This window comes from Trichomycterus rosablanca, chromosome 3 (genome assembly GCF_030014385.1).
Source record: "Trichomycterus rosablanca isolate fTriRos1 chromosome 3, fTriRos1.hap1, whole genome shotgun sequence".
NCBI lineage: Eukaryota > Metazoa > Chordata > Actinopteri > Siluriformes > Trichomycteridae > Trichomycterus > Trichomycterus rosablanca.
This window is the reverse complement of record NC_085990.1, coordinates 56,516,843-56,522,842: the sequence shown is the minus strand read 5'-3', so window position 1 is coordinate 56,522,842 and position 6,000 is coordinate 56,516,843. Positions and strand designations below refer to the sequence as shown.

The 6,000-nt window shown below is 35.6% G+C and overlaps 1 protein-coding gene across 1 annotated transcript in view; it reads left to right on the top strand.

Moving 5' to 3' along the window:
- The window catches only part of LOC134310010 (NLR family CARD domain-containing protein 3-like), a 45,880-nt gene extending 45,795 nt beyond the window's left edge, over nt 1–85 (top strand). The window contains exon 8 of the mRNA XM_062991517.1: nt 1–85. This exon is cut by the window's left edge and continues 724 nt beyond it. The gene's annotated coding sequence lies outside the window, so the exon portion shown is untranslated.
- The last annotated feature ends 5,915 nt before the right edge of the window (nt 86–6,000 follow it).

Below are 6,000 nucleotides of genomic sequence, written 5' to 3'. Positions count from 1 at the left end.
TGAGTATGTAAAGTAACCTTCATTTTATTCTGTCATGCTGGAGAATTGATTTGTATAATAAAAGTAAAGGATTTATAAAAATGAACTTGATCTGAATCGCCCCTCTCTGTATAGTTAGTTCTCTTATCAATAACAGTAGAAATGAATAATAGTGAATAAATGTTGAGTTATAAACAGTAGTACAGTTATTACAGCAGGTTTAGATCTGATTGTAGGTTGATTGTAGACGCTGTTTTCTCTCTGTTGCTATGTAATGAAACTGGTGTTAATAAGAGAGACTGACTGGTCGGATGTAGACGGCAGTTCCAGATTCACTCTTGTACCAGAATGAATAAATTTTACTCCTGCATTAGAGGAAACGTCTTTAATGTGTCACTTAGAGTTTAAATGTGAAGATTTTATTCAGGAATGACTTACTTTTTTAAAACTATTTTTAACTCTGTAAAAACTGATTTGCAACAAATAGTTAATGGCTCACTAGAATCAGGCGTTTTCCCAAAGTCACTGAAAACAGCTGCTATTAAGCCATTCCTAAAAAAGAGAACTCTGGATGCGTCTGTGTTAAACAACTACAGGCCGATCTCAAATCTTCCTTTCATAGCTAAGATCATTGAGAAAGTTGTCTACAATCAAGTCAGCAGTTTTTTGAATTCCAGTGGTTATTTTGACAAATTTCAGTCAGGCTTTCGAGCTCACCACAGCACTGAAACGGCTCTCATAAAAGTGGTAAATGATCTACGGCTGAATACTGACTCAGGTAAAATATCAGTTCTGGTTTTACTGGATCTTAGTGCAGCCTTTGACACTGTAGATCATAGAATACTGCTGGACAGGTTGGAAAACTGGGTTGGACTTTCCGGAACAGTCCTTAATTGGTTCAGGTCTTACTTAAAAGACCGCAGTTACTTTGTCACTATTGGCAGCTATGAATCTGACAGAGTGGCTATGACATGTGGAATCCCCCAGGGATCAGTTCTCGGACCTCTCCTGTTCAATCTTTATATGCTGCCATTAGGCCAAATGCTACAGGCTAACAACATTGATTACCATAGTTATGCAGATGACACACAGATATATCTGGCTCTCTCACCAGATGATTACAGCCCAATAGATTCACTGTGTCAGTGTTTAGAGGACATCAATAAATGGATGAGCCAGAATTTTTTACAGTTAAATAAGGACAAAACAGAGATTGTCGTGTTTGGCAACAAAGAAAAGAGGTCTAGTGTCATTGAACACCTCAGTTCCCGGGCTCTAAAAACCAAAGACCAAGTCCGAAATCTTGGCGTTCTAATAGACTCAGATCTTACATTCACCAGCCATATTAAAACCATCACCAAAACAGCCTTCTACCATCTTAGAAATATAGCCAAAATCAAGGGTCTAGTGTGCCAACAAGACCTAGAGAAGCTGATCCATGCTTTTATCTCCAGTAGGGTGGACTATTGTAATGGTCTCTTAACTGGACTTCCCAAAAAGACCATTAAACAGTTACAGCTCATTCAGAACGCTGCTGCAAGAGTTTTAACCAAGACAAAGAGAACTGAGCACATCACTCCAGTTCTAAAATCTCTACACTGGCTTCCGGTTAGTTACAGAATAGAATTTAAGGTGCTGCTACTGGTCTATAAATCACTGAATGGGTTCGGCCCAGAATACATCTCAGAAATGTTCAGAGAATATAAACCCAGTAGATCTCTTAGATCCATGGACTCAGGTCAGCTAGTAGAGCCCAGAGTCCAAACTAAACATGGTGAAGCAGCATTTAGTTGTTGGGCTGCATATAACTGGAACAGACTGCCAGGAGATATTAGATGTTCCTCAAACATAGAAATCTTTAAATCCAGGTTAAAAACTTTTCTTTTTTCTTGTGCCTATGATTGAGCTCGATATTTTTACTATTACCCTCATTTTACCATATTTCTTTTAGTCTTGTTTTAATTCCATATTCTCTAAACTGTAAGGTATATTTTACTATATTTTCTTTTAGTTTTTATGTTTTATTTGCTTATTTCTCTTGTTTTAATTTCGTATTTACCAAATTGTAGGGTATATTTTACAATATTTTCTTTTAATTTTTCAAGTTCTTAATTTTTATCTCTCTTGTTTGAATTTCATGTTTTTAATTGTAACTAAATGTTTGCAAGAAGTCTTGCTGAGGTTCTAGATCTCAGGAATGTTTTAATGCTTTTAATTTTTAATTTTTCCTTATGTAAAGCACTTTGAATTGCCACTGTGTATGAAAGGTGCTATACAAATAAACTTGCCTTGCCTTGCCTTGCCTATAATCTATCTATAATATAATCTATCTATAATATAATCTATCTATAATCTATCTATAATCTATCTATAATATAATCTATCTATAATATAATCTATCTTTAATCTATCTATAATCTATCTATAATATAATCTATCTATAATCTATCTATAATCTATCTATAATATAATCTATCTATAATCTATCTATAATATAATCTATCTATAATCTATCTATAAAATAATCTATCTATAATCTATCTATAATCTATCTATAATATAATCTATCTATAATATAATCTATCTATAATATAATCTATCTATAATCTATCTATAATCTATCTATAATATAATATATCTATAATATAATCTATAATCTATCTATAATCTATCTATAATATAATCTATCTATAATATAATCTATCTATAATCTATCTATAATCTATCTATAATCTATCTATAATATAATCTATCTATAATCTATCTATAATATAATCTATCTATAATCTATCTATAATATAATCTATTTATAATATAATCTATCTATAATATAATCTATCTATAATATAATCTATCTATAATCTATCTATAATCTATCTATAATATAATCTATCCATAATCTATCTATAATATAATCTATCTATAATATAATCTATCTATAATCTATCTATAATCTATCCTTCACACGAGTCAGACAGACTACTCTGCTCTCATACCGCTTTCTTGTATTAGCGACCTATCGGCCAATCAGAAAATAGAATTTCTCAGCCAATCAGAAAATAGAATTTCTTGTTGCTGGGGGAGGTATGAAAAAGTGACGTAACCTGTGCTCTGAATACGAGCTGGAGGTGGAAGAGAAGCGTCAGAATCATCAGGTAATATCTTGATTTATTTTCATCTTTCATTAGTTACTATAGTTTTTCTGCTCTTTGTATAAGGCCTATACCTGCCACACTAAGTCTTAACACTTCATTTAATGAGATATGATGAGTGTGCCTAACTCAGTTTTCATCAACTTGTTATTAACACTCGTTTTAAATAAGTTATCTGTAATTTGTGGTTGAAAAAGTTTTCTTACTCAATATTCTTAATTTAAATTCAGTTAAAAAAAACAAGTTTCTGTATGAACCTAATTTGGACATGCGCACTTCGGACATCTATCTGTCACTAAACAGCAGTTGGAACATTTCTGGACGAGCCGCGGGGGAACTGCAGGTCGCTTATATAATTGTCGGGATTACCGTGATACTTGTGGAACACTGATCTGGTAAGTAATTATTATTATTATTTGATGGTAAACTGGTGCACCGTTGTGTAGTCAGCGTCAGGTTTATGTGCTTTGTAGTTGTGATGAAAGTTAGCGTACAGTTCCATCACGGTGAATGGTTATGTTTAGCACCCAGGTACTTTTATTAGAAACGCCTTCTCTGCTGGCCTAAACACTGTCAGAATGACTGACTTATGTTTTAATATATGTTTCCATGAAGATTTATCAATTAATTCTAAATAGTCTGTTTTCTTTCTTTCATAGATGTTCTATTGGTTGCGTGTATATTTATACTAGAGCTATTATCCAATCAGATTTCAGTCGTCATGTGTTGCCAGGGTGAAAGAAATCCGCCTTAAGGCTTCAAAATCAGTAGCGCGGCGCCTCGAGCCTAAAATAAACGGCAATGAAACTGATACAGTAACCAATCAGATTTTGAGTTGGCGTTGCTAAGGGGTTGCTAAGCGCCTGATTTGAGACTTTCTGATTGGCCGGGTCGCTGTACAGTTCACACTGCACGACTGATCGGGAATAAGGGGGTTTCACATCTACACCATCCATCACTGACTGGAATCACAGTCTCCCAAACTACATTTTTCTTTTACAGAAACACACGTGAGAAGTGACGAGGGGTTTAATGATACCACGTCCAAAAATACACATCAACATGTAGCGAGAGATCAAAGTTTGTGCGCTGATGTGCAGCGTAAAATCAAAGAGGAAACATAAATGAATCTGAGTGGATTTGGCAACCCGAACAGCATGGCTTGTTCTATATCAGGGGTATTCAACTAAAATTTTACAAGGTCCAGTTAGAGAAAATGTCTTGAAGCAAAGGTCCGGAATGTTTAACTATATATAGATACAGATACATAGATATAGATATATATTGATATTTTCAGCATTTAGCAGAAGCTTTTATCCAAAGCGACTTACACAATGAGCAATTGAGGATTAAGGGCCTTGCTCAAGGACCCAACAGTGGCAACTTGGTGGTGGCGGGGTTTGAACCGGCAACCTTCTGTTTACTAGTCCAGTACCTTCACCACTGAGCTATCACTAGTAGTTGTATCAACATCTGCATGTAATCAATAACTGACTGTCAAATCTAATGTTTGTTTATTAGGATTATAACGTCATGTTTTACACTTTGGTTACATTCATGACAGGAACGGTAGTTACTCATTACCCAAGATTCATCAGTTCACAAGGTTATATTGAACAGTCATGGACAATTTAGTGTCTCCAATTCACCTCACTTGCACGTATTTGGACTGTGGGAGGAAACCGGAGCACCGAAGTAAACCCATGCGGACACGGGGAGAACATGCAAACTCCACACAGAGAGGACCCGGACCGCCCCACCTTATCAAACCTTTCTCTTATCAAATGAAGAGAAAATAAAAATAATCTGTGCTCCAGTGGGAAGTAAGAACAGAGATGAGTCTCTCCATCAGGGATTAAATGCTGTATTGTCGCTGTACACGTTTCTTTTTTGGAGAGCGCCATTTATCTCCTGTCTCACTCGTCTTTTCTCAACTTTCTCCTGCACAGTCGTCTGTATCTCTCCCTTCGTCTTTTCTACGTTCACTATCTTTCTTTTTCTTTCTTTTTCTTTCCACCGTCTCTTCACATGTAACTCGCCTCTAACTCTCGTCTGTCTGCACTGTAGAGTCGCTGTGTTTACCGGCTGGAATGCACAGACTTGATTGGCTGAGTGGTGTCACGTGATTGGTCTGTGCGTTTTCTCATCCGCTAAACCGCTACCGTAAAGACTACAGAAGCTGCGCCGGTTACAATAGAAGCGCTCCGTCAGGTTTCAAATCATAACTTTCTGTTTTGGTTGTAGGTCCGGGTCCGTATGGGACAGCTTCTGGGTCCGGACCCGGACCGCGGTCCGCCTGTTAGTGACCTCTGTTCTATAGGTTATATATACTATATACTTCTATACCTATATACTCCTGGTTTGATGACTATTCATGGTAAATTCATGGTTTCTTTGCAGGGTACGGTGAGAGATGATATGTTAGCATCTGTCATGGTGGGTGTGCTGACCATTCTGAGTGAAGATAATCCTGAGCTTGGCTTGATAATCATTATTGCTGTAATGTTTTATTCATTCATTCATTTAATAATAAATGTAATATTGCTACATCAACCTTATGAGTGTTCTCAGTTGTGTTGATGCACTTTACGTAACAATAAACAAGTTGATTTAGGTGTTGCACACTCACAATAAATACAATAAAGTATTTTACATCAAAATTAATAAAGTTGTTTAAGTATTGCTTACTTACAATAAATAAGTTAATTTAAGTGTTGTACAGTTATTTTACTGAGTTTACTGTACTTGAGCTTACTTAATTTGCATTTTTTTTTTTTAAGTAAAGCCAACGTATTACATTTTACAGAGCAGTTAAAGTGTTCGTTTGAATAGTAGGCCTAAAGAGGATGAACAGAGGAACGTTTGCCTG